The 21,646-nt window shown below is 39.3% G+C and overlaps 1 protein-coding gene across 7 annotated transcripts in view; it reads right to left on the minus strand.

The window, feature by feature from the left end:
• LOC117399235 (cAMP-regulated phosphoprotein 21-like) overlaps positions 1 to 21,646 on the minus strand; it is a 124,086-nt gene that overhangs the window by 55,749 nt on the left and 46,691 nt on the right. For 2 of the 7 annotated variants that reach the window (XM_033998288.3, XM_033998290.3), the window contains exon 1: positions 18,059 to 18,335. The exons of 2 other annotated variants lie outside the window; for them this stretch is intronic. The gene's annotated coding sequence lies outside the window, so the exon portion shown is untranslated. Of the gene's footprint in view, positions 1 to 15,418; positions 15,496 to 18,058; positions 18,336 to 21,646 lie in introns of those variants that run through there. 3 more of the 7 variants (XM_033998289.3, XM_033998285.3, XM_059022841.1) reach the window with 2 other exon arrangements.

Genomic DNA, 21,646 nt, shown 5'->3' on the forward strand with positions numbered 1-21,646 from the left:
CTTAATGAGATTTTCTGTTGATTTTCTGGTTGACTTTTCTGGAAGAACCATAGTTCTCCTACTATCAGGCAAAAAAAAAAAAAAAAAATCAACTATATCAGTTCAACATCCACTTTACCAAAATATTAACACAATGATGTGCTGCTCCTTTTCTACATGAAGTAGTAAGCTCTGTACTGGAAAATTATCTGGGACCCATATGCAGTCACCCAAGACTATTAAAAGAGACATTAGAATCGGCACAGAGATGAATTTTACGTGGCACAAATCAAACGCAAGAACCCAAAGTGCAAAAGAACTCTGTCAGCTTGTACCTATCAAGCATTGTGGATGACTGGCAGAGTGTAGCAAACAGCAGTCTAATAGATACATAGCTATCTTATTCCCCTCATGTAGAGAAACCCTACTTTTGAAGCAGAAAGCATTTTCCTTTTACCAGAGAAAATCGCTCAGAATACACTTTTGCAACTAATACAATCTAAGGGCATGTTTCCTTTTAAGAGGAATGATGGAATTCTCTTTAATAAAATAATAATACAGCAAACACAATATTTAATAACCAAGTACAATAGCTGCTTAAACATCACAATAAAGCAGTTAAAACTTAAGGAACAACCTGGTATGGGTTAAAATATCCCCCAGTGGATGTAATAAATGCCACCTCTGTTCTTTGTGGTATTTCTTACTGAATTGTTTATTATATCTACTGGTGGCACAGTGTTGCTGGGGAACAGGTTAATGGTTATAATCTGATGTACTATTTGAACCACCTGAAAGCCTTTTAGAGGCTACATAATATACTCAAAGTTGGCTAAGGGTCACTTTTTAGTTAAATTGGACCAAACTAAAATCATCATTGACATTAGGAATTATTTTCCTGATTGATCATGTGTGGAACAAGCACAGATACAGAGCCTACATAGGCTTGCAGATGCACTGTGAAGGAATGGTATCGACTGCCTCAAGTCCGGGTCTGAGAAGGAGCATGAGAAGGAGATGTCAGACCGATGCTCGTTTGGCAGGTGGACTTGCTATCACTTCCATGCAATTACGGCATTCTAAAATGTACTGCATTTATTCTGCATTTCTTCATTCTTAAATAAAGAACAGTGGTTCAATGCGGTGTATTGTTCTTCATGTCTTGGGTTATTTTCTTCATACAAACACTTACATTTACTGTAAGATCTTAGCAAATGCTGAGTAGAAAATACACTGAGTAAGTAAAATGAGAAAATGTAGTTGTGCAATGTATCGAAATGTATCAAATGTATGTGGTCATGTCATCCACTAGAACAGCGGTTCTCAAAGTTCACAGCACTGCGACCCCCTTCTATCAATAAAAATTACTTTGCAGCCCCACTTCCCTGTATTGCTGCAGAATAGTTGGTATTGATAAGTAAAACATGCATTACAAGGCAATATCAACAAAACTAAAATATAGCCATTGCTTATTTTTAGAGCCAACAGTATAAAAAAATAATTATAATACTTTTTTTAAAAATTACATTACCTAATGGGAGGGGTGAGCTTGCATGGATGAACACAAATGCTTGAAACAGGGCTCTGTGGCTGAGGTAAAGACGAAGGTCATCTTCAACAGTGAGGCGGGTCCTGTACTTGTTTTTTAGAAAAGTGAGTGCAGAAAAACCTGATTCACAAAAGGTAGATAGATGGGAAGGGCATGAGCGCTGTCAGAGCTGCAGATGATAGCTCTGGATATTCTTGTCGCACAGAAATCCAAAAGTTAGCAAGAGGTTGCTGAGAAAATCTTAGCTTCAGTGTCTCAACAGGTCCATCAATGCTTCTTCTGCTGTAAGTGGCAAATTAGCACTTGCAGTCCCTTCAGTAATAAAGGGGTTTCTAATCCACCCCTCTGCTTTCCGATCCTCTTCAGGGAAATACTCTCGAAACTGTAGCTGAAGGCTTTCCAGAAGGCTGGCGATTGTAAGTCACTCTTTAGCAAGGCATTCTCATTCAGAAAGTTATCTAATAAATAAAATGCTTCCAGACTGCCACGATTTACACAATCGCACCACAAGGCCAGCTTCTTGATCCAGTTTTCGATTTTGTTAGTGAGAGTAAGGACAGATGTACCTCGTCCTTGGAGTGACATGTTAAGGATATTCAAGTGATCGAAATCTGCCATGTAAGCTAGCAAAGCAAGCCATTTAGCATCTACAAGCTTTTTGTCAGAAATAAATACTCAATTCCTCTCCAATCTCAAACAAATGATTGAGCACCTTGCCCCACAACAGCCAGCGAACGTCTGTGTGATAAAGTAGCTCATAGTGCTCTGCTCCAATCTCATCATACAAAACTCCAAACAAGCGGGCATTTGTTGGATGAGACTTGATAAAGTTGACAATGCGAACAGCTTCATCGAGACCGTGTCTCAAAACGTGTGGCATTTTTATTGAAACAGGGGGCTTTCCTGTTTATCATGCAGTGAGTCCAAATGGCTTGTTGTGTCATGGCACGAGCACCATCGCTGCAATGCCTACACAGCGCTGCCATTCCAAGCCAAAAGAGCAAGGAGTTTTCGTCCTGTTGCACGCTGAGGCAATGGTCAGCAGAACAGAAATCCCTCTTCGAGTTTCCCGTCATCTTCAAATCTAATGTAGGTCAGCATCTGAGCAGCACCTGACACATCAGGCGTTTCATCCAATTGAATAGCAAAAAGAAAATACTTTGCTTTACCTTGACGATCACTTGCTCATACCCATCAATAGTCATACTGTGAATATGCCTGGCACCAGTGTCATTAGACAGGGGAAGTGAATCAAGATGGCTTGCAGCACTTTGTCCCATCATAATCGAAATCACCTGCTTGGTGCATGGTAGACAAAAAAGTTTCTTAAATATTATGGGGTTTACCAGTTTTGGCTATCCAGTGTGACACAGCAAAAGATGCATGGAGAGCCTTCTCTTTAGTTGTAGCCACCAACTTCGGTATTTTCGTCTGGCCCATTAGCTCTGTCAACTTTCACTGAAAGGAATCGATAGGTTTCCCTTGAAGAGAACGTTAGGTTACTTACCGTAACCCTGGTTCCCTGAAAGAGAAGATGACCACCGAACATTATGTATGGGATATTCCTGCCCATTGGGTAGATATCGGTGAGCTCTTTATATCAGAGCTGCCAATAGGCCCCTTCCTTGGATGATGCACTTGGTCCCGCCCGCCGAGCGTATAAAACTACTATCCAAAGGAAGCCATTTCTCTTTTTCCGTTCGAACCCGAGAGGGCGACCAAAGCGACCTCATGGTTGATGGTCGTCTTCTCTTTCAGGGAAGCAGGGTTACGGAAGTAACCTAACATTCCCTTTCAATTTGAAGACGACCACCAAACATTATTATTATTATTATTATTATTATTATTATTATTATTATTATTATTATTATTATTATTATTATTATTATTTTCTTAGCAGACACCCTTATCCAGGGCAACTTACAATTGTTACAAGATATCACATTATTTTTACATACAATTACCCATTTATACAGATGGGTTTTTACTGGAGCAATCTAGGCAAAGTACCTTGCTCAAGGGTACAGCAGCAGTGTCCCCCACCTAGGATTGAACCCACGACCCTCCGGTCAAGAGTCCAGAGCCCTAACCACTACTCCACACTGCTGCCCCATTATGTATGGGATAATGTATACCAACCCTCTAATAGAGTGTGCGGTTACCCTAGCAGGTGGGGACAAGCCAGCACTATTAAATGCAGTCGAGACTGTATCCACAATCGAATGTGACAGACTCTGCTTAGAGAGGGGCTGTCCTAGGGTCTGTGTCCCGTGACAGACGAAGAGCTGGTCAGATTGACGCAGAGCTCTTGTCCTATCCACGTAGCATCTCAATGCCCGAACTGGGCAGAGGAAATTTAATCTCTCATCCTCCGTTGAAACAAACGGAGGTGGATGAAAAGACTCCAGTTCCACAGACTGATTGACGTGGAAGGCTGTAATCACCTTGGGGAGGAAAGCAGGGCAGGGTTGGAGGAAAGCAGAGACACCCTGCTGCCATCTTCCCAAACACGCATGCAGGAGCTGTGCACAGACAGCGCCTGCAGCTCACTGACCCGCTTAGCGACGGTGATCGCCGAGAGGAAGGCTGTCTTCATAGACAGGTACTTCAACTCTATGGAGTGTATAGGCTCAAACGGGGCTTTCGTGAGAGCCTCCACTACAATATTAGGCTCCATTCGGGTAGCCAAAAACTGTGCACCCGGAGACATTGAATCTACGGGGCATGGCAAGCAGAGGTAGCCGCTAAATACACCTTCAAGGTGGAAGGTGACCTACCAGCATCAAGCAGTTCTTGCAGAAACTGTAAGATGACTGGCATAGGGCAAGATATGGGGTCGTGGCTCCTAGCCAGACACCAAGTTTGGAATACCTCCACTTATAGGTATACAAAGACCTAGTGGAGTCTGCCCTCGCGCTCTGCGTTGTACCCACGACTGCATCCGATAGCCCAAGGGCTAACTAGCGATCCCTTTCAGGGGCCAGACCCAGAGCTGGAACCTGCCCGGTTCCGGGTGCCAAAGGGAGCCTCTCGCCTGACTGAGGAGATCTGAGCGGAGCAGAATCTCCCAGGGCTGGCTGTGTAACAGCTGGCACAGGGTCGAAAACCAGACTTTCCTGGGCCACTTGGGGGCCACTAGGAGAACAAATGCTTTCTCTAACCGGACTTTTTTGAGAAAAGCCCGGGAGCAGCGGTATAGGTTGGAAAGCGTACAAAAATGCTTTAGGCCACTCGTGGGCTGCTCTCAGCTTCCATGGATTTATATGCAGGGACGTCCAGTGATCCGACCAGGGTCTGCAAACTCCTCTGCCTGCCCAGACCGCCCCCCTAACCAGAGTTGGGTGCATCTGTCATCACCAAGTGACGGTTCTGTATCACTCCTATCCTTACGCCTTCGCTCAGATGAGAAGCTTGCCTCCACCAGCGTAGAGCTTCCCAGCATAGGCGAGACACGGTCAGCCAATGTTGTCTGTTGCGCTTGGGGTGTAGCCGAAGCCACTGAGCCATACTTGGATCGGGCGCATGTGGAGTAACCCTAGTTGGGTGGGTGATGAAGCCATGGCCATCAGATCCAATAGTTTTTAACACAACACCAATTGTACTGTGAACCCTTGTTGAACAGGGACAGACAATTGCCAATGGCAGCTACTCTGTCGTCCGACAGGTAGGCTTGCATTGTAAGGGAATCCAGCCGGAGACTCAAGTAGACCGTACTTTACACCGGTATTAATTGGCTCTGACATCATTGAGGGTGAGACCCAGCTTCAACAGATGCTTCATACAAATCGCTGTGTGGGCCACTGCTCTTTCCTGCGACTGGGGCAGATCAACCAGTCGTCCAGGTAATTCATCACCCTGATCACTTGCACCAAGTACAGGTGTTATTGACATGCTGTGGCGCTAAGCACCGAGGCATGGAGCATCTAAACACCAAGGGCGCCAAAGCACTGAGAGGCGCCTAGCCTTAACCGCGTGAAGTCAACATAACCAAAGCAATAAAGAAACAAATACACATGCACACACACCAGCAAGCTGTGTGGGTAAAAATAACAGTCACCACAGCAACTGGGGTAACTGATTTTGTTTTGTTTTTCCAGCCCACCGAGTAGGCGGGCTGAAACAAGTCGGCGTATGCAACTCAACAGCGGGGCGCAGCAGAGCTGGGTCCCGATGGAGGAATCGCGGCAGTGAAATGAAATAGCCAAAAACTCTAAAACCTGGGCCATCCGGATCTAAAGGTCCAGATTCCCTTGCCTGCTTGGAACGCTTCACCCTTCTCGCTTGCAGAGATGGGGAGCGACTGCGGGCAGCCTATGCACCGGATTCCTGGGACAGGTCATGGAGCAGGGGCTCTGGTGCTCCAAGAGCCGCCGATGGTCCGGCCATAGAGGATGCGGAGCACACCCTCGTGGCCCTCCCCAGACGAGCTTCCTTCACCCGGGCTGGAAGCCTCGCAGATGTTACAAGCCACCTCCTTTTCAAGGGCCAAGGTGGCATGTTGCATACGAAAGCATTGCACGCAGAGGGAATGCTTGTCCTCCCGCGGGATGTTGGCGTTGCAGGCCGTGCACGGGTGGAACCTCGACGTGCCTGACATGGGCCGGGTGTTCTGCATGCCGTGCAGAAAGCACCTCTCACACTGCGCTCAAGCACTAGTAAGTGTGAACGCCATGCACTCACCCAGTAGCACTAATAGTACCTAACACTGCTCACTGAATGCCCGTGCAGCAGTGTAGACACAAGCACCGTTCGACCGTGTGCCGCGGTACCGCAGCACCAGAGAGGCTGCTACGCCGACTGCCTACCCGAACGGCATGGTCAACACACCTGGTCAGCGCGTAGCATGTACCAGGGGGACAAGGCTGAAGCCGCGGTGGGCAAGTTAGCAGACAGCACATGGAGAGGATAGTAAAGGGGGCAGCACTTTTTTTTTTTTTTGGGCCCAAACCCACCGCAGTGGGAGGTCCTACACAGCCAAGTGGGTCTGCTCGACAGCATGGATGCAGCAAAGCCTAGCCCCGTGGAGGAGACGCAGCTGCAATAGTCACTCAACAGCGGGGATACGGAAGGCCTAGCCCAGTGGAGGAACTGTGTACTCTCCAGAAGAAAAGACAACTATTCACGGATGACTGCACAGGCAGTCGCTCACACACGACAGACAGATACAAAAGGCGACCTACCACGCAAGCGAGGAGGCCACTGAAAGACAGAAAGATAAAAGACTTGGTCTTATCAAAGTCGTTGATTCCGGAAAAGCGGCAAGCGAGCTTTCAGCCTGAATGCAAGGGAAATACAACCAACTCGACTCGAGAAGCTCTTATCAATACACTCAGCAAAACACATAGGTCTTACCATACCATCTTCAGAAGGAAAAAGAGAAATGGCTTCCTTTGGATAGTAGTTTTATACCCTCGGTGGGCGGGACCAAGTGCATCATCCAAGGAAGGGGCTATGGCAACTCTGATATAAAGAGCTCAGCAATACCTACCCAATGGGCAGGAACATCCCATACATAATGTTTGGTGGTCGTCTTCGAATTGAAAGGGAACCGTGCTTTGTCTGGAAGTGTAGCAACATTTTTTATGGTTTTAAACTCTCCTTAGTCAGCACTTCACCACACACCACGCAAACCAGAACCAAACCCAGGTAAAACCGTATTACAAATATTTTGTATCATACTTTCAGGTTCTTGTTTTTTTTGCTGCTGATTGGATCCTTGTCTGCACTTCTTTTGCTTGCAGTGCCGCTCGACTCCCCTAGTACCATTTCCAATACTCTTCTTCAGAAAACGCTCCATTTTAAAATATTGTAACAAAATATTATTGCTATGGCGAAGAAGGAACATGGACAGATACTGGGTAGGGAGGAGTAGAAAACAAAAGGAGGTATGCACCAAACACACAGTAAAATAAAAAGGTTAAACAAAACAGACTCGTACCACTACAATTTCTTTATCGTTTTCAAGTCGGACAGAAGCTCCCGCCAATCTCCAAACTAGCTTGTGGAGTACAGATTTCACCCAAAATTTATACTCCGCAGCCAGCCCACAACTGCAACATTTAATCAGCCCCCAACCAGTCACAATGTCCCATCTCGTAAACCCCCCCACCTCCCACCAGGTGCACCCCAAGTCCCGTGTGCACCCTTCCCATGCAGAACATGCACCCATTATAACTATAGGAAAAACAGATCTGCAGGGCTGTCAGCCCGTGTGCTGTCATGCAACCAGCAATGTACTGCTAGTTCTTGTATTAATACAATGTTGCCATTTGCCACTGAGCTTGCAAACAGCTGATGCAGGATTATCCTGTAGCGGCAAACGCTACAATGTAGTAAAACTTTTTGAACTCCCTTCACAGCAAATATAGTCAAGTTAACACTACAGAAGTGTATTTCGCTGACTGGCTGACATGCAAGACCAGTACAGAAGTTCTGATTGGCTGACATGCAAGAGCGGAAAAAAGCCTTAGATGGTTGCTAGGTAACCAGTTCAGAACGTTCCGACAAAGGCAGAACGAGAAAACAAGGACTCATTTGGAGTAAAAAGTGCCAATAAAAATAAATTAACGTACCTGTTTCTTAAACACATTTTTTTTTAATTGCACAAGTATTCGCGACCCCATTAAAAGGCAGTTTGAGAATCTCTGCACTAGAATATAAAAGCTAAGTGAGAGTTGTGTGCAGCTATTCAGTCATAATCAGGGGGAAGCAGATGGATGTCCTTGAATTCACAAGGGGCTTTATAGAAGGTGCCCATGCAACACAGTCACCCCTCAGTGCAGTGACTGCATTGGTCAACATGTCAATGAAAACAATCAATGAAAAGAACAAACAGGTCATGGCAGACAAGACACAACTGCTTCCAATTGATCAATTGACCAGGGGCTACACAATGTGGTCTATTCTCATTTTTTTGCCAGTCAGTGTTAAGCAGGTGCTATTTGATGATATCTCTTCATTATATAATGTAGGGAGCTTTAAAGACAGTGCTATTTGTGTTAGATGCAAGGGAACTGGCATTATGCTGACAATGGGAGTATTCAGCTCACCAGATAAGCTGCATACTGGGTGTTTTACGCACTGAAAGAACTGGAATCACGCATGATATTAAAATTGAATGCATACAGAATAAACATAGGAATTCTGCGGCACAGCTTAAGTTCAGATGTTATCAAGCTTTGTTGGTTCCCGTCAACTCAGTGGTCAGTTGGGAATATACTGCATGCGGTAGCTTGCCTGGAAATTGCCAGAAACAATAAGTATGGGTTTTTGTTTAACAAACAAAAAACAAAAACATACAGTTGAATCCCCCCCACTTGCAATGCATGTTTGTGACTGGTGAATAAAAAATTTTGATCTTTAGATTTTCCTCTGTGCCATCCTAGTCCCCTTCAACCTAACCTACCAATTTACCTATCTGTCAACTGAATTTTTTTGGAAGGTAAATCTACATAGTAAATACAATATTCTGTGCTTGGAGAGTCTGATTATTTATATTGCTATAGCAAAGTGATCAATAAAAATATAAGTGTTTCTTTATTTATATTAGTGCAGTATTGGCACGGTTTTGTTTTTTAAATATTACAAATATATAGTATGTGCATGCAGTTCTTTTGTAAAGTATATTCCATCAGCAGCATTGGAATTGTAAAAGAAAAACAATGTTTTTGTGTTTATTTGCTTCACAGCCATATTTTGTGGTCAATAAAGCAAATCTGAATAATTGTCTTTGTTTTTATTGTAAGACCATGTTTTTGCACAGTAGTTCAAAGTAACATTACAATTAAAATGCAAGGCTGTAGTTAATACATATCCCATAAGTTCGCATTAAAATATCTACTGTATTTATTGAAAGTACTCAAGGTAACCTTGATTTCAAGGTAATGTTGCATTGTACTCACCCAAAATACATTTTACTCGCATAGTGTCTAAATTAGAGAGTAAATTACTCAGTGACCCAAAACCTTATCTGGATCAATGAAGGCATTTACAGGGTGTGGCCACTTTATCAGGAAGCAGCCACACAGTCAGATGCACAGTCGATTGTGTGGTATGTCACATGATGCAGCTACTGTCCCTAACATTGCTTCATGTTGTGCCTGTTTCACTTCCTAATAAAGTAGTTTGTAATGTATGTCATGGTTCCCAGTGGTTTTTACTAGACCGGTAGTTTGATCATGTACAGGACAGCCACTATTAAAATACAAAATATTTACAGCATTTACATGCAACATCTAATCGGAACTCCAGTATCTGAAGAACTGATTACAACATTTTCCATGTAGGCCAGTTTCGAGCTGGGATTGGGTTGGAGGATTGTAATCACATTCAAGTGGATAGGTTATGAAGTGTTGATTCCTCTGAACTCGATTGAGTCTCAAATGTAAACTCAAACACCAAATCCGAACCTACATTAAACGGTAAGGTCACCCTTGGAATAGTTTTAGAATACCAAGCAGCACAGGTTACCGTTTTACTTTCACCTTATTTCTCGGCAATAACTGCATAGGGAATTGGCCATTTGCTCATTCCAGCTGCTTTTAGTATTCAGCCATATAAACCCCAAGGGAATAAAAAGGTGCATGTGTGCAAAATCCTATTAAAATTTGCAACATTACACAAATCAATTATGCCTGTAAACTGCAGGATAAACTGCATGACTTGTCACTGCTGGTTGATGAAAAGTATTACCACCTAATGTGCTTTATACTTGAATAATGTTTTTAGCGATAGATGTGTAATGTGCCCAATTAGCTACTTGGCACCTTTGGACAGAGCACTGAATGCTTGTATATTCAATTACTGTCCAGTAAGATAAGGGGACTGTAAAGACAGTTTTACTATATTGTACTGTATTTCAAAAAGTGGAAAAAGTGTCAATGGGAAGAAAGGATGGCAGGACCCAGAATACTTCAGAACCTTTGCAAGGGCATGCATGCGTAACTTCGGGAAGAACAGCACTTGTAATTCTAAGCACCCTATAAAATATGATGCATGAGAAAGATTTCTAGTCAAACTGTTTATTAAATAAGTTTCTTAAATATTACTACCTATTCTGCTATTGAGTGTTTTATAGTAAGGGAGGGTCGTGATACAAAAAATGAAATAAAACTTAGTCTAGGTTGTAAATGTCAACTCAAATGAAGAGCAACCATAAGTCCTGATGAGTATGCAGTTGAGGTGTGTGTGTGTGTATATATATATATATATATATATATATATATATATATATATATATATATATAAATGGGACTAAATCACTGATTTTTGGTTAACATAGCTGCACATACAATAAACATATATTTCAGTACATAACATGCACCTATTTTTATTTTCTTTGGGAAATCTCCAGCCCAATAGTGATATAACAACAGCATACAACAAAAAGTAATGGTAGTAAAGTTGCAAGATAGCCTTGGTCTGTGCCAATAGTGTCGAAAAAATGTACATAGACAAACTGGGTAATAAGTATCCAGATTAGGAAATAAAATGTCTGACCATATTAGTTTGAAAAACACTAAACAGAAGCATCACATTTATTGTAAACAAAAGCCATTCCAACAAAAGTTAATCAATTAGGCAAAAATGATCTTGTTCTTTGTGCTGATTTTAAAATATTTGAGTACAGTTCCAGTGAAATGGAGACACTTCTAATCACTTGGAATATAGCCACTTAAATATACCAATCGATAAAAAAAGGGTTAGTAAATCAAACTGGCGTCATTAATGTTCATTAAGAATAATGTGAGGGAGGAAATCAACCCATAAAATGCCTTATTGTGGAGAATCAGAAGTAATCTCAGCTGTGTCGCTACTTTGTCCATTCTAACGTTCAGGTAACCAGCCAGTTTAAATGTCAATTCTTTGCTATTAAAAGGGTACTTCATTTCATTTACTGTCCATTTCTTAACTGGATGTGTGTGAGGAGGATGTGTGTATGTGTGTGTGTGTGTGGGGTGGGGGGTGGGTATGATATTTAGATAAGCACTTAGAGAGAAACCATTTTATAGCTGCCATGAACAAATCCAGGACAGGATTCTAAAATGATTTGAAAAGAAGCTGCTTGTACAAATAAGAATAAGAAGGAATATGGCAATGCTAATGAGAGGAGGTCATTTTAAAATGTTGTCTGCAATACCACTGGTACAACAATACCCCATGTGGAGTGTATATTAATCTTAACAAGTTCAATTTGAGAAGCACTTAGAGGCTAGGTAGCTCCTCTATTCTTGTTTAAAACATTTAGTGATTTGTGAGGTGAAGGACGATGGCACTGGCTAGCCATGCATGGGGAGATGGGTGCTTTGTGAACAAACCTGAATATTAATGTGAAGAACTGGGAAAAAAAAGCAATGACTGAAACATGTTTCACATTCTACTTCGTTTATGAATCTCACAGATGGTGTTCATTAGTAAAATGTTAATTTTGACATCTCTCATAACATTATCCACTCTGTGTCAATTTCATATTTATGGCATTACCATCATTTATACTAGCATGCTGTCAACACTCCAAGATCTGAGACAATGTCTTATAATAAAGAACAAAACTCTCTTAAGCAGCGGAACGGGTTATGTTTGTGGTCTGCATTTAGATTTAAAAGAAAATACTTGACTAATAAGCTGCTACTGGCTGCAGTACATAGTGAACATACAGTTATGTGATAAATTAGAGATTTCTCACATCTCGTTTATTCTTTCTAAATCATTTTGTGTGTTTCTTTTTTTTAACTGTCATTGGCAATTGATGAAGCTCTCTTGAGAAATTGTAGTTAAATCTTAATTCTGAGAGGTTTTAAAAATAAAACCTGATGACTGTCTGTCTCCTTTATGAAGAATTAAAATCGTTGCATTAAATTATTTATTTATTGCTAAAATTGCTTGTATGCAGTGCTTCCCCTGTTTTTAAATACACTATAATAAATGAATTAATTTGCAGGTTCATTAGGTCTGGGTACCAGACTACATCAATTATCATACCAAAATTGTTGTTTTCTTGTCTTTTTTGTAATACAAAATACCTTTGTTACTGTATGCTCCCTTCTGCTAGGGTGTAGCTCATTAAACTGCCACAGAGCTGTATGGCTAGTGAGGTATACAACAATGGAACAGGAAGGGGTAATGCTACACCCCCAGTGCATATGCTTGCAAAGTCTCCTTTGAGTGATCAGTTAAAGGGTACCACTTTAATACAGCACAGTACAGTGTCCGACCCCTGTGTCTTACTGTGGTTTCCTACAAGGGGCTTTACAGCTGTGGCCAATATGTTTATATCTCCAGTTTATACCACTCTTACAAATATTGCAGCCACCTTTTAGTTAACCCTTGGCCATTTGTAAAGACAGATACAATCTTTATTTTTATATAACTTTTTATGATTACAAAAAATATGTTTGCTTTCATCATTTAAAAAAAAAAAAATTTATGTCAACTGTGTCTTTTCAATTGATCTGATCAGTGACAGATCTAAATAGATTTAAAAAAAATAAATAAATAATCAAGATTGTGAAAATTAAGCATCTACATGCATTTCTGCCTGTAAACATCACAGGGACTCTGAATTATCCCTTGAAAAGAGATCAGTTGCAGATGCATTATCAATTCAATTATAGATGTTCGATTTCCTCTGGGGCAGCTTATACTGTTGTATTCAGTAAGGAATGACAAATACAGGGTTTTGGAAACATCCATCTTAAGAAAAGGGTCCTTTCGATGCACATGTATACAGTACGCATTGTGATGCAACTGGCAATGCACATTCATACTGTATGCATTGTGATGCAACTGGCAATGCACATTCATACAGTATGCATTGCGATGCAACCGACAGCCCTTTACCGCACAGTCAGCTGCCAACCTACCAGTCCAAAAGCAGCTGCTACAGATTTTAATATTCTTGAGCAGCTGTACTAAAGATCATTAAAATGTCGGGACAATATGCTGCAGTAGGTGCTGGCACCAGTTGCCTAAACATGTAATTACCCTAGTGCAAGCATTCAAAAAGTGCTCTGTGCTCTCAAACTAAAGCTGGATTATTACGACCCATTACCCTAATACCTGTGTTCTAAGTCTAATTGACCTGGTCTATTATGCTATCAGTGTTTTCTTGTGAGCACTCTATGTGGGCAAGAGGACAGCGAATTGAAGCTGAGCGGTTCTGTCACCCAAAGTGTGAAATGAGAAGACGCTCTTATAGTATATAAGTATGTATTATGAGAGACAGGGTCAGATTTCTATATCAACCTATTAATCAGTTGGTGAGGTTGAATTACATAGCAAAGTCATTATTTCAAACCTAAAGGCTGCTTCTTTAGTTTATCTGCAATCCAAAAGTTCACACGAGTTTACAGACTTTGAGAAAGTAACTGTGTGTCATTGTTAATATTAGCTCCACCATTCTAATTTGGGAGTACTGCAGTAGGGAATCAGTTCTTTCCAGTTTCTGTACAACAGCTTGGGGCACTATGATATATATATTTACTTTACCAGGTACAATAATTACTTGTGTTAATAGGTCTTTGTGCCCAGCCAATTCAACGTATTGCTACTACTGTCAAATGAGGTGTGGGAAAAAATATCTAATACAATACATAACATTTATCATTGAATTTTAGTTTCTTTAAATATTCCCTACATTACTTCCAACAAGAAATAACCTGACCATGAATTGTATCTATATTACAGAAATGGTACTGTAGGGATGTGGTTACACATCTGCCTCTGAGGACAGACAGCCTCTTTACAAGGCTCATTTTAATAATAGAAAATGCATTGATCAGTCTGTAGAATTCCAGTATGTCATGCAGACTGTTTTCTTCCTCTAAATTACATCAATATGTGAAAATAAAATGAGTGCACACTTTATTCTTTAAAAAATTGGTCCATGGATACATGGATTTGAATCAGGAGATTCACAGTAATAAACAAGGAGATTCACATTAGTCATAAACTCAATAATGACTACAGCTTAAAACAAACAAAATATATACTGTAACAAAACTATTATATTTTCAAAACTACACAGTAAACATATGAAAAGCAACTTACCTCACTCTGAAAGCAGTCTTAAGCTGTTTTTGTTTAACTGGTGTTTTTTTTTCCTTACAGAAAAACAAATGTGCTAATGATAATTTGGAGTAAATCGTTTTGAAAATCTAGACCTTTGTACACTGCAATCTGGCAGACATAATTATTTATGTCAGAAAAGGTCATTTAATTTTGTTAGTCATGAATGAAAGAACATTTTGTAAGTCAACTATGGATAAAAGGCGTGACAAGAAATTGAACGCAAATAACAGCTATGTATTGAATGTATTTAATTTACAGAATCTATAACATCTAACAAATTATCAAATGAGTTGAAGATAGTCTTCCAATATCTCAAACACAGAACAGTGGTTTGTACACCAAATGATATTCACCGCTGTACAGTATAAAAGGCTTGCCTTTGATAGAATTGTATTACTAGCAATCCATGAGCAGGGATCAATTAAGCATGTCAGATCTGCTCTTTAGAAGGCAATTATCACATGCCTCAGCAGTAACAGCTCCAAGTTTGTTGCATAGAATATTTACATATTTATAAATTGATATATATTCATAATTATTCTCCTCATCCATTACTTACTGTCGTTTGCTTCACACGCTGCCTCTATTGTGTTAAAAAAAAAAAAAAAGACGCCAAGCTACTGGAGTGCAGCACGCCCTAAAAATGCAAATGCCACAGTTGTCAGGGTAATAAACCCCAATTGAGATTTCAGAGCTAAAGGGAGACCAATAGTTCCAGTACAACTCACTGTTGCAGTATTTTTGCCTCAACCATAGGGGTAGAGTGCTAAAAAAAAAAAAAAAAATTAAAACAGCGTTGTTCTCAACACTTTTGTGCCCTACCTGTGTATTGATGTGGGAGGGAGAAAAAAAACAACTTGCATCAGCAATTCAAGCAGCATATGGTTTCCTTCTTTCAGCTGAAATGTGCAAAATCATTCATGTCAAGAGTCTGTCAAATGTTAGGCTGTCAACCTCAGTTATTAGTATAACAAAAAACAAAGCCAAAAAAATTCAAGCATTTTAAAATGCTGTCTTTCTCGCTCACTTTTTGACAAGTGTAGGAAAAAAAGAAACATTTTTTTACACAAAGATATGGTGCAGGTGAAATGTGCCTACATAAGACGTTTTCCTGTAGGACGCCAAGGGAGTAAACTACGTTTCAATGGACTCATTCCGATTCTAACTTGACAGTGAAAATCTGTCCTGTACTCAAGGGAGTAAACTACGTTTCAATGGACTCATTCCGATTCTAATTTGACAGTGAAAATCTGTCCTGTACTCAAGGGAGTAAACTACGTTTTAACTGTCTCATTCCAATTCTAACTTCACAGTGAAAATCTGTCCAGTACTTAAGGGAGTAAACTACGTTTCAATGGACTCATTCCGATTCTAATTTGACAGTGAAACTCTGTCCTGTACTCAAGGGAGTAAACTACATCTTAACGGTCTCATTCCAATTCTAATTTCACAGTGAAAATCTGTCCAGTACTTAAGGGAGTAAACTACGTTTCAATAGTCTCATTCAGATTCTAATTTGACAGTGAAAATCTGTCCTGCACTCTGCTGTACAGTCAAAGTTTCCTCTATAAAGACAATTACAGACTTACTGTACATGCACCACGTACTGTGTATGTCGTTACTTTGAGATACATCAGTGCATTGAACCAGAAAGTTTTGTCAGGCAGTGAAATATCTTTGTACCACATATTAGTCCTACAATTAAATAAACTCTTCCCATCTGTCAACTACCTTTGATCCTTGCAGGTAGCAATCTGTAGTTTTCTAAATCAACATGTTAACAGAGCCATTAATCTGAAAGCCTGATGCTTTTGCCAATAATTTACAATTTTTTTGCTCCTACATTTTTTATTGGAAATAACTACTGCTTTTTAACATATACCACAATGTATTACTGATTTGAAACCAACTATCTATGTCAGCCTTACAGTCTGTACTATAGTCTTCGCTTACTGAGTCATGGTGCATTTCCTACAACATATTCTTCTCCCCCCACCACTGCCTATTGTCTTGCAATCCACATTTCCCCCAGGAATTTCAAACAGCGTATGTTCCATATTTGGAACCAATATGGAACATACACTTTTGGATTTCAGAATGTTGACAAGCATACAAAGCAGCCTGCAAAGACGTTTCCTGGCTGCAGCTGTTGTTTCTAAAAGGGAAGCCACATTTTAGCTGTTCATTTTTTTAACCCTATATGATGTACGGTGAGAGACCAAAACAGAAACAGATGGTCAAAAATGTTTAAGCTAATCTATATCACAGAAAATGAAGGTTTATTAATCTCATTGGGATGTCTAGCAGAAACACTAAACAACAGAGTAACAAGCTTTTAAATCCTGGAGCACTGTGCCACACAAAACTAACAGATATAAAAACATCAAAAGTCATACAAGACCAACTTTGTATACTACATAATGTACACACATTGATGTTTATTTTTCTTACCATTTGTGCCACTAAGTTTGTTAACAGAGGAATCAATTCCCAACCATCCACCCTTTTTTTCTTTTTTATAACACTTGGTGGCTGTATTTTAAAAGCTCAGCAGCCCAGCTAAATCAATGTTGTTTCTCCATTGCGGAAAAATTGCCAAATTTCAATATCTTAGGAAGTTGGCTTAACATTTTTAACAAAAATATAACACGTATCAATAATTTAGCTAGTTCCCTGCACAAGCAAACTGAACCTAAGTAAAATGTATTTAATCCCATGAAAACAGAACTGCATGAATTTTCTTAGTAGTAACTAAGAAATTTAAATAGTTATACTACAGCTCTCAGTAAATGAAAACTAAGCAAGTAATGTTATTTATTTGATTCAGGCATTATGATGCCAAGAAGCTTAGATATTACTTAGGACAGTAGATTGACTTACACCATACAAAAATATATATTTCTGCACAGACATCTTGATCTTGATAAAAATCAATGTGCATTTATTTAGGCTACTTCATGGCACGACTGTGATGCTTTTCAAAAGCTTAGCCCTTTAAGCACAAGATAACCTGCAAAAGACAATTTAAAATCTGTAGCCTATTTTTAAATGTTCTAGTACAGTTTTTCTTGTAACTGTTCTGTGAGTAGTATCACCAAGACACTTTTGGAACTTACCGTACATACTTCATTGCCTTATGATAAAAATGTTTACAAGCATCTCAAGACATACAGTATACAAAGGTTCAGCCTGTTATTTGAACATACTGCCTAGGGAATATACTGTAAAATGCCCTAAACTGAACTAAATTTAACTAAAAAAAGGCATACATAAGTTATATTTACTCTTAAGAATATGACTTAACAAGTTATTTTCTTTCAATGAGCTCATATAGATGAAAAATACATCTTGTAGATACAGTACAGTGAAAACAAAAAACATGTTGTTTTTTTTTTGTTTTTTTTTTCAAGGCCTTACAATAGAATAAACTAGTCCTCAGTAATACCAGCTTGGGTTCTTTACCTTGATGAAGAGTATCCTTGACCAAGATCCTTCTCCCGGTATCACAGCTGAGAGGTGCTGCTATGTGCCTGTCTTGTCGAACATGATTTCTCCCTTCTCTCCCCTACTGCTGTCAGGGAACAGAGTGCAAGCTCACTCCACCCACGCACACATACACAACACGTGCACACACACACACACACACACACACAGATCTGCTCAGCCCAGCGACAGAGAGAAGGACAGAGAGAGGAGTACTGTAGGTGCTACCCTGCCTCTTGCTGCCAGAATGCTTGTGGTCATGATGACACAACAGCATTGGAGCAAGTCATCTGGAGCCTATTGGCTGGGGCAACATTTAAATACCAGCATTTTGGTAAAACAACTGGGAGGGTGAGTTCTAGCTATCCATTCACAAACCTTCTACGGAACAATGGTAAAAACTAAAATTAATAAATGGTAAAAACAAAATAATAACAATTACAAATAAGCCCATATATAAAGAGCTTTGAAAATGAAAATGTTATATATATAATATATATCGGCTCATTTGTAATTACTATTATTTTGTTTTTACCATTTTGCCGTAGAAGGTTTGTTTATGACTTATAACACTTTACAATGGCTCATTTTTGGTAGCTGTTTTGAAAAACCATGAAATGGAACTATTTATTTGGAAACTATATAATAATAATAATAATAATAATAATAATAATAATAATAATAATGAGGTATTTTGAGATTTTATCAGGTTTTGCCCACTGAAAATGTCTATTGAATTGTAATATATATATATATATATATATATATATATATATATATATATATATATATATATATATATATACACATACACACACATACATGAATAGATTGCAATGTAAAGACTGTGACAGCTAGAAAACATGTGAAGATGCCGTATCTGTATTAGTTGTTACAGTATGTTGCACAGTAAAAACAAATTCAGTTTTTGGTTGAGAAATGCAGTGCACAATGAAACCCTATTAAACATGGGAAACAGCACTACTGCATGTTGTATTTTATATGGCAATACATCAATATAAGTACTGTACTGCTACATTAACAAAGCACATAGAGTACATAGATATATATACATGAAGTCCCTGATCGCGCACAGCATTTTATATCTAATCGGAATTATTATATAGTTTATGACTCCTAGCCATGCTAGACTTTCCTCCTTTTTGCATTATCACTATCAAATGGGAATACATCTTTGAAAATGTGCTTCATATATTTGTTGTAAACTCTCCCTTTCCACTCACACACATACACAAGTGAAACTATATACTTGCCCATCATGGGAGGTTTTAATTTTTAGCTAATGTTATATATTGTGGTTCATGTTAGTCATCTATACAGTATGTGTTTTTCTGTTCAATCAAAATGGTAAATTGAAGACCCTTTTGTCAATGAGGTTCTAGATAAATAAATGATGCTGTAGTACGAAGGCATACAGAAGTAAGTGTCATGATATGAATAGATCCAGCCCAACCCACCCTCCTTTGAACAAGGTTGTACTCTGCTATGCTCTCTGAAAATCACTACAAAGAGTTTAGTAGAACAAAGATTCCTTGCGTAGGCTAATTAATTAACCGAACAGAAGAAGGTGCCTAAGCATCTTTGCATTCGTTCAATGGTTCCAATGAACTCATCTGTGTGGCAACATCACACTTGAAATTCATAATTTACTCTGGTCTTATACTTTGCTTGTCCAAACACACTAAACTACAGTAAATGCTCCGGTGTTTTACAATGACTCATTGTCCCCTAACGACAGAAGAGTTGTCTTTGATGTAGGAGAAGAGCAAACAGTAGACAGTTTTCACAAAGAAGTCTAAGACATCTAATAAGCTGTACCAGATACATTGATTGATGTACACCAAGATACAATAAAAACACCTGAACCGCTGAGGGAACCAGTGGACTGGAGCTGAGAGCCATGACTCTTTATATTGCAAGGACTGACAATATCTGCAGCACAATGAAAGCATTTTTGTCACATAGCTAATGACACAGCAGAGTACTGAGTATCCTGTCTTTAGTTTCAATATTCTGGTAAACATTGTGGTCACCAGTAAACAGTGCTGATCTATTTACATAGATCTAATAAAGTTAAGAACAGGTTGTGTGTGAGGGGAGGTTATTGTCCATGAATTATGTAAACTTGGCATGCTTTTGACACACTTCTAAAAGCTTATAACGAACCAGCATAAATTCCAGGGTTAATTCTAAAGAGGCAATTTAGTGTCATCGTTGTACAGTGTTCCAGAGCATTTCATGTGGATCAATGGAATTAATTCTGATTATTAAGACATTGCAACTTAACAAATACAGATATAACAAATACAGATATAAAAATATGTGACGACTACAAAAGCAATGGGAGATCAATTTGTTTTGCTCTGAAATATCAGAGGTTTCAATCAATATGATGTTTAATGTGATTTCCATTTGCTTCAATTACACCATGTTGTATTCTTGACTCGTAAGGAAAGCTTATGAGCAACATTGTTCAGTGCCATTTTTTTTATTAATTTATGGAAATACAGGAAGAAACAAGTTGTGTATTTTTTTTTTAACTATTTTGGACAATCGAATTCTCGATTACTGTGAGTGACGTGGTGCCTGCCCCCCCCCCCATAATTTGTTTTATTATTATCATTTTTACTGTTATTTTCTTTATGATTTTCATTATAATTATTTTCATTATTGTGATTGTGCTGTTGTTTGTTTTTGATTGGCATGGAGGGGGTTAAATTGCTCCCTGCAAAATACATGTGAGAATGTGGCTGGAGCCTTAATTAGCTAATTGTTAATTATTGATTAATTGGGCTCCAGCCACAGACTATAAAAGCCAAGTCTGTGTGGAGTGGTTTGGAGAGACACAGAGAGTAAGTGTTACCTGCAATAGTGGATATGTAGGTACTTGTTTGTTTGATTTGATTTGTTTTGTTTGTTCCTGTGTTGTGTTTTGAAACCCTTTTGTTTGGCCCTTGTGCCCTTTTATTTTGTGTTTTGAAAAGTCTTTATTTTGTTTGATAAAACACTGCGCAGCCACACAGTTTTTGCCCCACATTCCTGCCTTTTGTGTACTGCTTTCCTGGAACCTGATGTCACACACATCACCACACCCCTCGCATCCTGATACTGTCAATAAGCTCTTAAACCTGCAATGATATTGCTCCTGTTTGGATAATAAAGGCAACCAAGGCTTATTTGCTCTAACAAGATCAGTAGTTTGTCTGTACTTGATGTGACTGAACTCTAGTAGCACTAAGAGCTACATTTTATTGAGTGTAGATATTTGTTAATGCATCTTAAATTAGGGATGCACAGCGCATCCTGTAGTTTTGAAGATGTAAAGAACAAACCTACCAACCAAAATGGCAGTGCTCCATTTCTCCACTCAACAACCAAAATGAATTTCCCCACTCTACTTCAAAAATTGAAAATTCTACATACAATTACCATACCATAAAAGCCATCAAAATCTACAGTAATCTTGGCTGGCTTCTAATGGTCAGAGCAGAAATTCACAGTATTTGAATGACCTTAATCACCCTATTAACCGTTTGAGTTTTTTTT

The sequence above is a fragment of the Acipenser ruthenus genome, chromosome 4 (genome assembly GCF_902713425.1).
Source record: "Acipenser ruthenus chromosome 4, fAciRut3.2 maternal haplotype, whole genome shotgun sequence".
NCBI classification, from domain to species: Eukaryota; Metazoa; Chordata; class Actinopteri; order Acipenseriformes; family Acipenseridae; genus Acipenser; species Acipenser ruthenus.